This window comes from Ictidomys tridecemlineatus, chromosome 13 (assembly GCF_052094955.1).
Source record: "Ictidomys tridecemlineatus isolate mIctTri1 chromosome 13, mIctTri1.hap1, whole genome shotgun sequence".
Classification (NCBI taxonomy): Eukaryota; Metazoa; Chordata; class Mammalia; order Rodentia; family Sciuridae; genus Ictidomys; species Ictidomys tridecemlineatus.
This window is the reverse complement of record NC_135489.1, coordinates 67,789,931-67,808,414: the sequence shown is the minus strand read 5'-3', so window position 1 is coordinate 67,808,414 and position 18,484 is coordinate 67,789,931. Positions and strand designations below refer to the sequence as shown.

The 18,484-nt window shown below is 35.5% G+C and overlaps 1 pseudogene; it reads left to right on the top strand.

Annotated features, from left to right (window-relative positions):
* The window catches only part of LOC144369670 (3',5'-cyclic-AMP phosphodiesterase 4D-like), a 152,370-nt pseudogene that overhangs the window by 130,400 nt on the left and 3,486 nt on the right, over window positions 1-18,484 (top strand).

The following is an 18,484-nucleotide window of genomic DNA, read 5'->3' as shown; positions in this document are numbered from 1 at the left end:
TCATAGATTCATCATTTCTTCCAAAAGTTTCATCTTGTTCTCTTGGTCTGTTTTGGTTTTCTTGAGTTTTCCTTTTGTTGGAAAAGTAGTTAACATAATGTCTACCTTCTTAGACAGTTTGTTAAGGATTCAAATCAGTGTTTTTAACCACATGCTATATGTTATACAGTAGCTCTCGAGAGCTTATCTAGCAAGAGTAAAATTTTCTCTCCTTTGAACAATACCTCCCTATTGCCCCTTTTTCCTAGACCTGGCATCCACCATTCTACTTTCTGCTTCTATGATATTGACTATTTTAGATTATACATTGAAGCAAGAACATGTACTGTTTGTCTTTCTGTATCTGGCTTACTTCACTTAGCATAATGTCCTACAAAATGTCTGTCCATATTAATGCAAGTGATAGGATTTTCCTTTCTTTTAAGCTAAATAATATGCCATTGTGTATACTGTATTTTCCTTGTCGATTCATCTGTGGATGAACATTTAGAATGTCTCCATATCTTGGCTACTGTGAATATGCTTCAGTGAATATAAGAGTACAGATGTCTCATCAAGATCCAGATTTTAGTTTCTTTGGATATATACCAAGAAGTGAGATTGCTAGATTGATGTATTTCTTGTTTTGAAAGTAGGGTACCTTCTGAACATTTCTACAACTGAAGTACTTCTTATTCTTGGAAGTCAGACTATTTGACTTTCAAATAGGAAGGACAGAAAAAAACAAACAAACAAACAAAAAAAAACTAGTGCCTAAAAAGAAAAATAAGGTTAGAGGGCTCAATGGTAGAGTGCTTACCTAGCATCAAGAGACCCTAAGTTCAGTCAATCCACAGCACAGGGGAGAAAAAAGTTTAAAAGGGGGATGATAACTAATGGCTACATTAATTCAAGTGTTACTGACATTCTCAATGCATTCTGAAAAAATTATTTGATTAACCACTCAAAGCAGAGAGTTTATTGACATGTCAGAGACTAACAAATTTAGTTAAAAAGAATCCCAATCTGAATTTTAAAATCACCATTGTGTACAGAATACAGTAAATTCACTGCTGATAGATTTATAACTGGTAGCTAGATATTTCCTTCCCATTTGGTTTATTGTTATTTTTTATGGGGACAAGAGAAACCTATAGGACCTGAGAGCAAAGTGCCCTTTAGCTACGACAGTTAGAGGGCTGTCTTTTATTTGGGAGACCTAGTACAAAGTGGGTCAGTGAGGGCTTGGTTAGGACTTTGCAGTGGGATGGCAATCCACACTGCTCTGAGAGAGTAGCAAGGATGAAAATGTCGTCTTCACTAATTGACCTACCAAATCATTAAAAAATAAAATATAATTAAAAATAGTTCCAATGTGTTATAATAACAAAATCTGATATTTTGAAGGGATCAGAAATATAACATTCTCTGGGATCTTAAATCTGGATCTTATCTTTTTCTAGACTTAGTCCCCCACCCCCATCTCTCCCTCTTTTTTTCCTATTGAGTAAAAGAAAAAAATATTTATTTTTTGATCATGTTTCTTTATTTAATGACAGCAGCAAAAATGGCAACAAAAACAATCAAACTTGGATTCTGGCCAAAATCCAGGTCAGAAAAGCAGCCTTTTCCTTACAGTTACCTTAGAATTAAGTTCCTGTATTCTCTCTGCTCTTTTTATATTTCTGCATCATATTCACCAATTTAAAAATAAATATTTCAGTTTCATACTAAAGAACCACTACTGTCATAGTCTCATTCTTTTAAACTTCTTTTTCAGTCCCCACATCATTATTATTGACATTAACTTGATTATCTCAGTTTTTATTTCACGATTTAAAAAAAAATGAGTAACTGAAATTGGCTTGCGCAGAAGGCTGATACTCTGTCAGAATAACTGGAAGCATAGAATGGTGTGAGTCCATTTGTGGGTGTTTTGATCACATGTATGTTTTATAACCTGCCATTCATAATAGATCACTTCCTAACCTGACTCTGGCCCTGGCCCTGACTGGTCTCAAAAAGTTACTAGCATAATTACCGGTTGACACATAGACTCATACCTTGAAATTTAGTAGCCTGAAGGAAAATTTCCAAAGGCATTATAATAAAGAAATTCAATTAAGAGCTTATGTTGACTCAGGAATCTTATGCACAGCATTGATCCAGTGTAGCTAATGAATTCATTATGCTGCAAATGTAAGTGATTTCTGAGTACATTGGCCAATAAGAGTGAAACCTGTCTCAACAGGAATGTTGAAAGAGGCAAGACAGTGAAACCTTCCTCTCCACTGGGAATGAACTAACTTGCCAAATCCAGACCATCAATCATAGTAAATGTGTTCAAAACAAATCATACATCCTCCACAGTTCATTGTATTCATCAGCACTTTGGAGGTCAACCGTCCAGAATAGTCACTTTTGGCCAAGTTTTCAATAGCCTGTGGTTTGGGCAATGTGCCTGGCTGTCTTTCTCAAGGATGTGTTCTCAGGTAGTTGTACTCTGTGGGCCGGTTTCAACCAAATCTGAAAGGAAAAAAGGTCAGTCTTGTTTATAAAGGATGACATTATATGAACTCTTCAAAATTGTTGTCTTAAAAGTCAAATCATTGCCTAAAAAGTCTTTTGGAATTACTTCAGGCTTGATTGCATGATTAGAAGACTTGATTGCTTGATTTGAAGACTAAATTTCCTACTCAGGCACTGTGCATCATATAGGCAAAAAGTACAGTGTCACTCATGTGATCCTATGTGTGCAAGTAGCATGTGTCCATGGGGGCAGGGGGCGGGGGGCGGGGGGAAGGTGGAAAAGAATTCCCCAATAGGAAATAATTGAATCAGATATTGTCATGTTCTTTATTATGCCTTTTTATTAAAAAACATTTCACTGGAAATACTTTAATATATACTAGAAAACTGCATGAATAGTGTGAAGAACACATACACATTCCTCACCCAACATTTTGCCTCTTTCTCTTTTGGCACCCACATACACACTCACACACTCACATGTATACATGCACATAGATATATACATACATTATTTTTTCTCTGATGTACCTGAGTGAAAACTGTGCATATCATGGCCTTTTATCCCCAAACTCTTTAGTGTATACCTCCCAAGAAGGAGGATACTTTCCTATGTAACTCTAGCATAGTCTCAAACATTTGATTGTCTTTGAATTTTATAGCATCAATTATTTATAACATTTTACCTCAAGCTTTAACACAGACATTGAATCATAGAAGGAACAGGTCAACTATTAGTTGAGGAACAGCTCAAATGTCTAGGGGGACAAAGTCATATTACTAGTATTTTAAATTTGGCAAAGGTACATGGTATACCAATATATGGGAAATGACTAAATGCTGGTTTTAGGAATCTATGTCATGCCTGAAAGGTTTACCAAGTGACATTTCATAGCCATATTTAGACTTTTAGATTCCCCTTAATAAATTTCTCTTTAATTATACACTTATCTCTGGCATTATAGTTAGCTAGCATTTATTAGGATGCCACATTTATTTGTCTCTTTGTGTTTTGTAACTTGTTTTTCTTCTTGTGATAATATAATTCCAGTTTTAAAGACTGCAATAGTTTCTGCTTAGACAATGCCATCAACAGTAAGCAGGAGAGAAGTAGAGGGGACACTGGTGATGCTGAATTGGGTCTTAGAGAATGCAGCAGTCCAGTGGGTAATGATTCTGACATGAGACAACAGCCATCCCCTTCCTGGAGCAGATGGTGGAGCCCCTCTCCCCAGTACTTAAAACTTTGTTATATAGATTTGTTATATCTTAGATAACAAATATACAGATTTTCACTGTTATGAGCAAATAGAATTGAAATTTATGTTTCATAATCTATGTAACTAAATTTGACAGCTTGCATTTATGACAGTTGCCATTTTTTTTCCCGCATAAGGGAGCTTGAGCATGACATTCTTCTCCACCCAAGTATATGTAACCATCTTTCTGTGCAGTGGGGAATCCAAATGAGACAGCCAGTGCTTCAGGAATTCATAATGGGCAGAAAGATTCTTTGTAGGAGGAAGGTATAATGTTGGAAGAATTTGTAAAAGTTGAGTGTGTCCCTGATAACTGCAGTGGACAACATAGAGACAGAGTCCTATAAAGTCACCTCCCTGGCTGACTCATTGACATTGTCCACACAGAGAGCGTGTCAAGTATATACAAATAACAAGTTTACTACTCTAGGTAAACTCTTCATTTATCCAGTGGACAGATTTATATGGAGAATCATTCTTTGAGGAGCTAGAGATTTGGCAATAAATAAGATAGTCATGTTCTATAACCTCAGAGAGCTTACACATAAATAGCTTTGCTTTAAAATATTGTGCCTTGAGAAATATTTCTGCTCTGGTAATATGACCACAATATGTCATTCAATAAACCTTTCAGGCATAACTTGAATCCATCAGATTTTAGCCTGAAAGTTGTCACATTTGTAGGGGGAGAGAACAGTGGCTTTAGATGGCAAAGCATGGAAAGTGATAAGTTCGAAAAGCTCCTCTGAGAGCTGGGGATGTGACTCAGTGGTACAGCACTTGCTTGCTGTGCCCAATGCCCTGGGTTCAATCCCCAGCACTGACAAGATCACAAAACAAACAACAGAAAGGAAAAAAAAAACACCAAACCCTCCAGCTCTTCAGTTTTTTAAAAGACTTAACAAGAACAGTATAACTCAAAAGATTGAGTATCTAAGTAAAAAGAAAATTTTAAACTTCCATATGTTCAAATGTATAAATGAGTGAGAAAGGGGGTTTTGGAGAAGGAGAACTACCTAGCAATGAAGACAATGTTTTTCTTCTTTAAGACAAGGAGAATTTGGTTCATCAAAATGGCTTCCAGGTTGGAATAAGTTCCAAGTAAGGCCAGAAAGACAAATCTCTGAAGCCTACAGGAAATCCCAAGGTGGTTCTTGTAGGATTTTGTTTGGCAGATTTTTCTAAAAATGATTTTTTAATCATTCCGGAGCAAGAAGTTAACTAGAAATGTATCACTACACAATATTTTTTATTCCTGTAAGCTAAAAATCCAGTCATCCAATATCCAAATCTCAGCCTGGCCTATGTGAACACATTTATTGTTAAAACTAAGCTATGGCCCAAAACCATGAGGGAATTGGAGTTTTATAATTCGTAATTGTATTACTGGAATTGCATTTAGTTGTGAATACAAATATTTAAGAAGAAATGGCTTTAATAATATTTCTCTTTCATGTTAAATTGAAAAGTAGGCAGTCCAGAGCTAGTGTGGACACGTTATTCCATAAAGTCTTCAAGAACACACACTCTTTCCATTTTGTTGATTTCTTAGATGTGAACTCTGTACCTAAATTATAATCACAATCTAATGTGGCTACTCTAGCTCCAGTCATCAAATTCATATTCAAACCAGTTGGAAAGAGAAAGGAATAAAGGTATATGATAAGTATCTTTTTTAAAAAAAGTTCCTGGAATCCCCACATAATGGTTCTACTATCAACCCATTCACTAGAACTTAGTTATATGGCAATACTTGGCCATAAAGGTGTCTGAATGTTTGCTCTATCTGGGACATTCATGCTTAGGAGAAAATTGAGATTCCAATACAACTAATGAAGAAAGCACCAGTATAAAGGACAGCTAACAGTTTTTGTCATACTATAGTTATTAATAATGCTGCATGTATTTTAAATATTTCATATCCATCTTTAGCACTCTGTTTGCACATAATTTATAGGATGATCTTTTACCACATGAGATTAGCAGCTGCAGTGTTCAAGAAGTGTGTTCATTTCTGTTAGACTCTTTTTTTTACTACCCTGGGTAAAGGTTTAAAGATGAAATGTGTGAGGCTGATTAATTTTAATGGCACATGACAACCTCAAAGCTTGCATGTCCACCTGGAATTAGGAAAGGAGAAACCAGTAGCACAAAATAATAGTAGCTTGAGTTCTTGAAACTGATTCTCTTTATGTTCTTATTAGCTCATACCCTCATCTAAATTTGAATCACAGGTACATTTTGACCTTACTGAAGAGAAAGTCCTAACATCTCACATGAGAATTATGGTGCTTATTCTGATAAGATGGTGCTGCTGCAAGCATGCCAAAATTTAATAGCTACAAATAGGGAGATCTGAAAGGAGAGAGGCAGGGTGGTAATTTCTTTTGCCTCTACTGCAGTGTCTTAGATTAAGACGTAGTTAGCTTTTTGCTGACATGAGGCAGGCGTGCTCCTTACTAGGGAGGGTGAGCAATCACAGAGCTGACTTAATTTCCAACAGTGTTTATAGGAGCACCCAAACATGATGTAGCAAAATGTTCCTAAAAGTCTGAAGTCATTTCATTTTTTCCGTCATTATGAGAAATTAAAGCCCAGCACAATTACATCCAGTAGTAAAAAGAACCCATTAAATGGCCATTGTTATTGAGTGAATGAAGTGAGCTTTTGGATTACTTTGACCAGCCATGTTTTAATTTTTGTCTGTCCATTTATTCAAAGCACATTAGAGGGCTTTAACTGATTTTTACAAAATAAGCCATGCTGTTAAGGTACAGTTTAACCTGAGACACATAAGTTTAATTTCGGGAGTTTCCAAAAGGGTATATCTTCTAGATTTCACTAAATTTAGGAATGTAATTATTAGGAATTCTTTGTTTCTTGTGTGCATTGGAGACCCAAGATTAAAGGGAAGATTTAAATTTAGAGATCTGACTTATTTCCTACCAAGAGTGTCTCTATAGACAGGCATCTCTGTTTTTTTTTTTTTTTCAGAAGGGGACTTAACTTCCTGATTCAGGGACTAGGAGAGCTGCCCTCATGGAGGAAAGCCCTGGCAAGGTGTAGTAGTAGACTTCCAAGCAGGGTAGCCTTGGGAAGATAAATGATAGACAATGAATTCTCCCATAAATAGGGCATCTGTAAGATTTAGCATCCAAACCAGGACACTTTAGAGTGAAATGCAATGGTATTGCTAACTATGCTACAATAACAGATTTAACCTGGTAAGCTCCAGGCCAACTGGGAGGTGTGCACCCCCTACCCATAAAGTACAGAGGCAGTAGATATTAAAACAAGTAAATGTTCCTGGAGAATCAAAGCATTAGTGGATCATCAGGAGAGAACAATAGGTGATAAGAGTTATCCTACCAGTGATTCTTCTCCCCTGGCATGAAAGTTATTCTGGTCATATGAAATCCCTGAGTATGAAATTTAAAAGTACCTTGGTCATATTCATATCCATTGAAAAGTCCAGTTATTGATGCTCAGATGCAGGAGAAGATACAGAAACATTATAGAAAGGTAGTCTTCATAAGGGAAATGCTGCATATGTTTTCTATTCAGTTCAATTCAACAAACATTTATAGAATACCTAGTGTATGACAATAAGGATTTAGCACCAGAATTTGATATGGTCCCAACCCTGGAGAAATTCACTCTAGTCTTAAACAAATCATTGCAACAGATTTTTTACAGATTTAGTAACTTAAAGAATTAACTTCTGCTTTAACTATCAATGCATTGAACATATTTGCCAGTCTCTATAGAGAACTCCTTCTAGGGAGATATCCTGGATTTTCCACAGTCACCTATGAGTGCAAAGTATAACATATTTTGCAAATTCTGATCACTAGTTTCTAAGTGGGGAGGAACATGGACACCCTTCCCATGAAGTCTGAATTTACTGACCTGGTCACATGTCTGGGAAGCATGCAGAAATTTATTTAGAAATCATGGTGATTATTAATTTGCTATCAGGACCTCTGGTCTATAGACACCTTTAAGTCAAATGTCTTTTGAACTAAGCTTCTTATTATGAGTTTCTTATAGAATACCAGTTTTGCTGTCTTTAAAAGGGTTCAACAAGTATTTATTGAGAAGTAATGAGTCAAACCAACATTTAAGCAGACAGGGATGAATCATTTAACAACCTCTAGTTTTCAACTTTGTCAGTGGTAAGGACTCATCCCAGTTAAAACCAAAACCAATACAGTATGGTATTAATGGCTTCCAAACCTGGGAGCCATTGCCCTGAACCTCCTCCTGTTTCCCTTCCCCACTGATGTCAGGACTGACTCCCTCCTGCTCCTACTAGGTGTAGCTTGTCATCTGGGTCGTCTGAGTCTATGCAGAGATTTGAAGGAAATTTCACATAAAGGAAGCAGACTAGGAAAGCCAGGAGCTGATTTTTCAGACTGAATGATGATCAAGTGACAAAAAATAAATTGAATCTTAAAAAGTAACTCAGCATGATCAAATATGCAGAGTTGAGACTCTGAGAAAATTTACTGACAAAGTGCAGAGGTGGAGGTGGGATCAGGCACAGGGGACAAAGCTGGAAGTGAGGTGGCTTTTAGAGTGGCTCAAAACATTAACTGAAGTTTGATGAAAACTTTAGGCATTAAAAACCTATAATATGGTCTTCAATGAGAAGAAATATTACTATTACAATTATTATTATTATTGAGAGATATTATTACTGTTAAAATATTAATAATTTAATAATATTATTATTATTGTGCTTTGGGAATATAAGATCATGTAGGAGGTTTTAAAAGAGGAGAACACCAGAAATGTAGAGAATGTGTAGTTTTGCCAAAAATATAAGACTTGAAGGGCTAGAAAGGAAAATGAGGGTCAAATGGAAAGATGTGTCTTTCCTACTCATTCATCAATGAAAGGGTGAGAATGTATGGTAGTCTTTGAGAAATAGTGATCCTGGTTCTGCTGGGTCATAGGTCATTGTTAGGTCAACAGGTTCAAGTATTTTTGGTCAGAGTGCATTCCTCAGATTGCATCTCTTCGGGGTCCAGTTGGTCCAGGGACAGCTGAGATCATTTTGTCAAGATCATTCCTGGGTCACTATTGGAGTCAGGAAAGGAATTTCTGTGTTTTGATTCCAAACCAAATAGTCGTTCAAATGACTACAGATTCCAGGAAAAAAAAAATTTTTTTGAGTTGTGGTCTCAGCGTCTTGCTGTGCAGCTCAGGCTGCTGTGGAATTCCTGGGCTCAGGTGATCCTCCCACCACAGTCTCCTAAGGGCTGAGTCTCCGCATCACCACTCTGCCCAGTAAAAGTACTTCAATTTCTCTACTTTGAAATTATCTTGTCCATATGAGCTCTTTGTAAAATACTCTCAGGAAGGTTTCCGTCACTAGTACTAAGCACTATTGCTGTCAGAGATGCAAACTGGTCACTAAGACCCATACAAATACACAATATTAAAGTAAACGGTACATAGCAAGGGTAAATACTACTTCATGTTATGTTCCGAGTTTCTACATACAGTACCAAATATATACGTGTGTATGTGTGTGTGTGTGTGTGTGTGTTGCATATACTGCTTCAGTTGTATTTAGATTTCCTTTACATTGTATAGATGGAGTTTCTTCTGTTAGTTTCACTTGAACTGAAAAGTGCAGTATGTTAAACAAGGACTCTAAACAAAATTTGCCACGAGCATTACAACACACAAATATTGTTTATGGTAGGAGTGTGCCACCATCCCTTTTTAAACAAATACAGGTAATAAAACCTTCTCCATTCCTATACACATTTTTTATACTACTAGGAATCAATGCCCACATATCTTCAAGAATGGGCACAATCAACAACAATATTCATGGCACTTCCCACTTGAAACAAGTCTACTGTGTCATAGTACAAAACAGAGTTTTTACTGTGGTTCACTGACAAAATGTAAGTTATTGAATGTCATTTAAATCCTCACCTCCAAAAACATGTATGAGTAGCCTGGGACCTCACAAGACAAGGAGGGCTTCAGAGGAGCTGAAGTTCCTGTCATGGTCATCGTTGGAAGATCTTTCAAAATACCAAAAAGCAATGGTTGGGCGTTGAAGGAGATGAAGACAAGACACTTTCAAGATGAACAAGTATAATTATTGAGGCAGCAAAGACAAATCTGAAAATTAATTAGATGTACAGGTTTAAATTACAAGGTAGAATTAAATGTTCAGAATATTCTTCATGGGTTAGGTTTATAACAAAAATTTATATAAATGAAGTAAATAATTTTAAGTAAAATAGTAGATGCATTGAATATAGTAGTGTTAGAAAATTGAAGAATTCATAAAAATTCAACAATTTCAAAGTTTACTTCAAGAATTAAGATATAAAAGGCTATTGAAGAAGAATATGAAGTCAAAAGAAGGTCATACATAATAATTAAGTTTAATAAACCCTATACTTGTTTTAAATTGAAAACCTTTTACTCATACTAATGTCTCAATTATCACAATGCAAAATGTGCATACATTACATAAAATTACTTAAGCTAGCAAATATTCTCTGAAGATATATATATATATATATATATATATATATATGTACACACATATGTTATATATGCTATATGTATGAATGCTATACATGCATCATATACAACATGTACATTGTATATTTACATCCATATTCTTTCAGACAGTGGGAAGAAAAAATGCTATACAATTGTTTTTCTCTTACCACAGAGCTCTCATTTAAGCATAGAAATGGAGCAGTATTTAAACTTTAAGTTTACAAGATCAAATCATATCAAAAATTATCAAAAATAAATGATCAATGGTAGAGCATTCGCCTAGCAGGCCAAGACCCTTAATTTACTCCCTAGCATTGAATAATAAAAATTGTGGAATAGTATGATTTTTAAAAACTAATCTTAAAGTTGAATAAAATATAAATGACATGTTTCATGCATTTTGCTTAATTAAGAAAACTTCAATTTTGATTTTTCAAAGAAGCAAATGAAATTAATACTGTTAATTGTGTTAATTTTCAGAGAGGTATAGGAATTGAGTCCCAGTAGTACCAAAAATATGTGCAGGACTGTTCTGATGGTATTGTGTTTTAGGAATAGATGGGGAGAAAATGGATTGCTATTTTAAAAAGCATCCCATGTGTTACAGGCAATAGGTTTGCCAGGTACAGTGGCACATGCCTGTAACCCCAGTGGCTCAGGAGGCTGAGGCAGGAGGATTGCAAATTCAAGACTAGCCTCAGCAACAGGATGATGCTAAACAACTCAGTGAGACCCTGTCACTATATAAAATACAAAATAGGGCTGGGGATGTGGCTCAGTGGTCAAGTGCCCCTGAATTCAAACCCTGGTAGCCCTCCCCAAATAAAAAACAGGTAATAGGCTCATAAATACAGTTTTTTAAAAAAGATAAATCATGTTTGCAAATTGAAACCAACAAAAAAGAAATTGGGAACGGATACATGATTTTTAGATTAAAGTTAGTCTTAATATTCAAATGATATGTGAAAAATGACATGGGCAACCTTCTAGAGGATGAATGTTTAATCTTATTTTGCAAATGAAAAAGCTGAGGTGTAAAGTAGCTAAATTGCCCATGTTCTCCACATCCCTGTTGAGTTGCAGAGTCAGCATGTGAACCTGAGTTCTATCCATTGCTCTATCACTATCACTGTAGCCTCTAAAACGGACACCTCCAAACCTCAGCCTTCCACTCTGCCTCTACACTGCTATAGGAAACGTGTTGGCCGCGCACCTGGCCACGGCTGATTCATTCGCTTCAAGTGCCGAGCATAAGGCTTGGCAGGCGGGGCGGGCGCGGGGCGGGGACCGAGAAGACCCAGCAGTGGACCCGACGTCGTTCTGTGGGACGGCTGCTAGTCGTCATCCTCCAGAACTAGGACGAATTCCCGCCGCGCTGTCCAAAAGTTGCATCGTGGTTATTCCACCTCCGTTCCTGTAATAAAAGTTGGCTTGTCGCACTTCGCACGCCCTCCCTGAGGGCCTACCCGCGACGTCAAGCTGGAGAAACTAAGCCTTCCAGTCGCGAACGGCCCCGCGGGTGGAGACTCAGCCCCCATCGAGCTGCCGGGTTTGGCAATATGAAGGAGCAGCCCTCATGTGCAGGCACTGGGCATCCAAGCATGGCGGGGTATGGCAGGATGTCCCCCTTTGAACTCGCTGGCGGCCCAGTGAAGCGCTTGAGAACTGAGTCCCCCTATCCCTATCTCTTCGCAGAGGAGGCCTACCAGAAACTGGCCAGCGAGACCCTGGAGGAACTGGATTGGTGTCTGGACCAACTAGAGACCCTGCAGACCAGGCACTCTGTCAGCGAGATGGCCTCCAACAAGGTAAGTCCCTGTTTTACTATCATTGATGCCCCTAGACTGCTGATTCCCACGCTGGTGAAGCACCAGTCCCTGTGGCCCCGGGAAATACAGGGAGATATTTGTCATGCTCATTGCATGTTAACTATTATGCTCCCTTTAGAAGGGATGTTCTTGTTTCCATTCCTTCCTTCTCTCTTTCACTCACTATAGATAAATTAAACATTTTGCAAAATCAACTTTGACATAATTTGATCAAATATCCAGGACACAAGGTTCCTAAGTGACATTTTGCCCTTGCAAGGAGAAACCCAGTAGGGTCTGTTGGCCTTGCATATTTAAAGGTATTCTTGGGATTCCTGGTTGGAAATAAGAGTTGGTGGATGTCAATGAAATCACTTGGATCTCACCACCTACTGCACTCAAACTCAGAACTTAGAACCTTAACCCTCATTTATCTAGTTATCAGGATACCCTGTTAGACCTTTGCCTTTATATATTCTGTTGGCCATACACAGTTAGAAGCTTCATTATGATCATTGCCTTTTCTTTTGATCTTGAAGAAGACCAGATTTCTGAGGTCATTTAGTTTCAAGGAGGTTTCAGCTGGACATTTGTGCCATATGTACAAAAGTGCTAGTCTTGGCAGTTAATGGAATTTGGGGGTCTGATAAGTAATCTTCAGTATGAAACAGCCATAAAATAGCCTGGAAGTTAAGGTAGAGTATTTTCAGTTTTGCTGCATTTAAAAAAATAAGCCCTGTTCTTTTTGTCTATAGTTATGCAAGGAAATAAATTGGATTATGTGTGTTTTAATGATTGACTGACTGAAGGGGCAGGAAAGGAGGCATGTGCATGTTGGATGCAGATATCTGAGGGATGCAGCTAGTAAGGACTGATAATATTGTGTTCAATTAATAATACTTGTTTCTTAAAGATACTTATGTGTTTTAGCCACCCATTTATTTGCAAGATCAGGAAGGTGATGGCCATTTTACTCTTCATGTGTACATGTATTTCAATGAGTGATGCTTTTTTTTTTTAGCTTACTATAGTTTTTATCCCACCTGTTTTTTCCTCATGCAGTTTTTACAAAAACTGTAGCATCACAGACACTTGTCTTATCTGTTAACATTTCTTATATAGATAGCATTGCTGTTTAAGTAAAAAGTCGGCTTCAAGCAAATAAAAGGGGTCCCCAGCTACTGCTTGAATTTAGTAACCTACCCTTATGCATAGTGACCTACCCATGTATACACTGATGATCAAATCAGGTTTTTATTATTTAAATTTGGGTCTCATTTCTAAATTTGGCATGGCTTCTCTTAGAATTGCTTTCTTATTGGGACTCTTAATTCCTGTAGTAGCATTAGATGCCATTGTTCTCATTTGGCTAAAAAAAAATCTTATCTTTATAAACTAGAAATAGAGATTGTTTTTCTTTTTCATAATTTGATTCATAATAACAGGAGATGTATGCCAAGTATCTCCAGTGTCCTAAATGCTGAGTGAGAGCATTCTTCACTGGATCTGATCTTAATTCTTTATCTGTTAGATTGATTCTATGTAGTAAAAGGCAGAACAAAATTTGGATATCTAGCGAGATACATGCATTTATTTATGTTTTTTAGATGATTTGACAGTACTTTTTAAGCAAAATGTACCTGAAAAGCTAGTTCACTTTCCTTAAAACTCATATTCTTAATGGTGAAACTTAGGTTTAAGTTTAAAAATTGATGTGAAATCTAACAATATATTGTGATTTCAACTGTGAAATAATTTATCTATACTTTAAGGTAAAAACATTTGGGGTCACAGCAATTGCTCAAAATGACAGCTTTCTTTTACAAGCACCAAATAAGAGGTATTTTTTTCTGCTTTTAAATCTTCTCTGTGATGGCTCTCAACCTTGAGTTAATTTACATGATTAGTGTGGAAGATAGGTTTATTTGGTTGAAATAATCAAATAAATAAGAAAATACTTTTTCAAAGTGGAGCCGTTTAGCTCTGCTTATATCCTGTGGTTGAAAGATTATTGACATGACACTTGGGTCAACCAAAGCTCTTGCTTCAACTTTTAATTTCTAGGCTGTTCATTTCTTTTTCAACTTATTCATTTTTAAATTTGTGTTATGCTCACATAATTTTTTATAAATGAAAAAAAATTAAAACTAAAGCTCTTGGTAAAGTTTGTAAAGTTACCAAAGCCACAAGAGCTATAAACTGAGCTGGAGCAGCTGATCTGAAAGTCCCTGTGAGTGATGCCCTACCTTCAGTCTGGACTGGAAATGCAGACAATTTGTTTCACACCATCTCTCTTGAGTATGAATGAATAAATCTTCAACATTGCTTTTTGGTTATTAGTCTTATTGCTATCCATTCTGTCAGGGTTTATCTTTTGCCATGGAAAAGTTTTCCCCTTTCTTGAGATATTTAAAATTATACTCTAATAGATTAAAAAGCACAATAAAAACACTAGTAAGAAACCAGGATTTTAAAGTGATAATAGTAAATACTAATTATGAGATGGATTTGGGTACTGGGAAGAAGGAAACTGATTGCTCAAATCCATTTAACAAGTTGGGTTAACAATTTATATATTTAAAAATTTTAATAAAAGAAACCTGATAGTAATTTTAAAATATTGCTTTAGAAGTAACTAGCTATATTTTCTGTATTGGTTTTATACTGTGCATACTGCTTATTGATGCTATTGAGGTAGGAACATTATTGAATTCTTGGCCAAGTCCAGTTGGCTTGTAGGATGCTTGTACCAATTTGGTAAGAGATTCCAGATGGCATTTAATTTGAGTGATTAAATCTATAGCATTTACCTTCATAAGCACATTAATCTGCCTGAGAGTTGTACAGATTTCCTTTGGAACCTCATTGTTACAATTGAGGGAAATTTTAGTGAGTTATCAGAGCTTTTGGAGGTAAATGGACCCGGAAGTTCATGGTTTTGTTCCTTGCTAGATGAGTTACATTAGCAACTTAAACATTTTAGCTTCAGTTTCCTTGGCATAATATAGGCATAATAACAGATACTTTTAAAGGTCAATGTAAGAGTTTAAAGGAAAATATATATATTTTAACAGCAAGCTAATTGAGTGTCTGTCAAGAGTAGCACTATATCTGTTGTTACTGATATTATTTAGGGATCAGATCAAACTTTACTTATTACCTATTTAACCATACTGATTTAACCATACGGATTGCCTATTTTAACCATAAGTTATGCTAGACACTTTGTTTCATAGATATTTTTATAATTCTTAGGTAACTGTCTGTAAAATTCTATTAGAAGATTTGAAGTCCTTATTAGAAGTTTAGTCTTTTAAAAATAATTCAGCTATGAAATTCCAGACAGAAAAACGAATTATTTTATCTGTTTTACTGTAAAACTGAAAACAAAAGCCATATAAATCTTTAGAACATGTAAATGTCATGTAGGTTGGTGGGCACTTTTCCATCCTTTTATTGATTTTGCAAAGTAAAGTGCCTTTCTGGTAAAAAATATCCTTTAATGTGGAATAGTTTCATGGTATTTTGAGTTGTCTCTCATGGAAAGTGTATTGAGGGTAGAAGGAGTGGCAAGGAGGGCAGGAATATGGCCCTCAGGACTTTCAAAGACTGCAGTGGAACCTGGTAACTTAATTCTCTTGTGACCTAATAGTGTGCATTTCACCAGGCCTTCAGTGTAAGTGCAGTGATGTTTAAAAGAGAAAATGAAATAATTATGGATTCTTTCCACCACATCCCCAGATAAAAAATGCATTTTGTTTCTCCTCTCTAATTTTAGGGGCAGTTCCGAGGCTTGGCATTGCTGGAAACTAATGGTCTTCAAGTTGAAAGTCTGTCTTGATACTAGGATTCAAGTGTCCTTCTAAGGAACTTCAGGTTGTCCTATAATTCATTCCAGAGGTGCTTAGGCCAGTTTGCAAATGTGGATATGACTTCTTTATAGAATTTATTTGTCTCTTTGGTTTTTAGTAATTATCCCTAGTATGTTTCTGTTGCCTATAAATTAAATTGCTTTTCTGGGGTGCTTTTTCTTAGAGCTTTCCTTGGTTGCTCCCCCTGCTGCTTTTTGATTGTCAATACATAGCATGGACTAGCACTTTCTGGGACTGCTGATATATTTGATGGGCAGGAGGTCTGCTGGAAGGAATATATGTTCATAGAAGTGGCTCATCTTAAGGTATTTCTGCACTGCACAAGTAAAATAACTCAGAATAGAAATCAGTGTTGAATTTTTGCTAAGAAGGAACTCAAGTTAATTGAAAAAGACATTTTTAATTTATGAAACATTATAGCAACACTTGTTTTCTACATTAAAATATTAAATTTTGAAAAAAGAATTGCTGAGAGTTAATTGAGGTACCTAAAGAAAAACTATAGATTAAAAAAAAAAAGTAATGTTTAACTATAGAACCTCAACTTTTTGTTGTTTTCTTGAACTTGATATATGATCCTTCATCCATTTAATAAAGGTAGATTTTAGGAAAGACTTTTGTAACTTACATATAGTTTCTTAAAGTTAATACAAAAAAAGATTGAGAAATCCTTGTCTTTATAAAAAATGTTCTTTTTATAAAGTAATAATAGAAAGAAGGAAGCACTTTTAATGGGTATTTTTGTTTTATCGAATATTTAGTTAGTTGACTTTAATTCACCAAGACACTAAGGTTAAAAGGGAAAAAAAAAGTTGTCTCTATTGCCATCCACTCAGTTCTAGTGTCAGTAAGCTTAAATATCCCTAACACTCAAATTATCAAAAATTCTTCATTTTTATGAATCAAGAAATTAATCATTGCTAGAAAAATTGCTTTAATTTATTACATGTTGATTTTATTCATGGGAAATGGTAGCTCCAACTGAGAACTTTATGAACTCTTCACTTTTAAATATATATATATATATATATATATATATATATATATATATATATATATATATATTTAAAACATAAGGTTTAACTAAGATAAAATAGTACTGTTACTAGTATTATGGATAGATTAAATAAACTTTTCTCTGAATAGCAAGGATGATAATGCTTTTGTTCAATTTAAGATTTTTGCAGTGTCACATGGATTGTCACTGTTTTAAAAGATATATATATATATATATATATATATATATATATATATATATATAGTAGATGTGAAATGTGTTTAGTGTCATGATTTTTAGTTGCTCCATAAAATTGGTAGAGCTTGATTTTCTCTTGTTTAGTAAGGGAGATCAGCTTTTTTAAAGCTGCTCATTGCTGGGGTTTATTGTGGCTCTAGTAGGGCAATAGTTCTACCCTAGTTACTTGTCATCATAGCTTAATTGGCATAGTTTGAAATCTTTCTAGAAAATGGACAGACAGTCTTTCATTTTAATAGTCACACGAGTTGAGTTTATTATTATTTGCCCCAGGGATAGAACCTAGGGGTGCCTAACCACTGACCCACATCCCCAGCCCTTTCTTTTTATTTTTTTATGTTGAGTCAGGGTCTTGCTAAGTTGCTTAGAACCTCACTAAATTGCTGAGGCTGAACTTAGAGCCTCACTAAATTGCTGAACTTGTGATACTCCTGCATCAGCCTTCTCAGCCACTGGGATTACAGGCCTGTGAGCAACACCATGCTGTGCTAGTCACATGATTTTTGAAAGAAGACATTTAATTTTATTCACTCTAACAGGAATAGGGGATGAATCTTGATATTTGCTTAAACCACAAATGGTTCTGTGTTCATTAGAAAATTAGTTAAATTACATTAATAGATAAAATAATGATAGGTTTATATTCTTTTAAAGAATACTTTATTTTTAAAAGAATATTTATATTTATTATTGTTTTTATATTCTGAGGTTTTTTTATTGTTTTGCTTACTTTGTATGTGATAAAGGCAAGTGATATTTACCTCCTGACCTGGAGTATGCACCAATGATACTTAGGGCAACTTTGCAGAATGGAAAGAACTCAGATGTTTTTTGTCAGGTGAATTTGGTCTCAAATTTCAGCTTTGCTGTTTCCTACTTAATAGTTTGGGCAAATGCCTCACCTCTCTGAAGTTCTATTTTCTTCATTTAAAAGTAGTGATAATAGAAGGGGAAATAAGTTGAAATGTTGTAAGAATAATAGCTATAAGTGTGCAAAGTTCATTCTGGTGGATAACACACACTGGATATTCCATAAATTATATGTGCTCACTTGTCTGGAATATACACAAAAAAACAAGATCAATAAAACCTTGTGTTTTATACTCCTTGCAGTGTAAGAATGTAATATTTCTTGTTTCTATTCTGTAAGGAATTATAGTCTAAATTATAATCTTAATTAGTGTTTCTCAAACCATCATTTCTGTATACACCATCATTTCAGTATACATTCATATCTGCAATTGT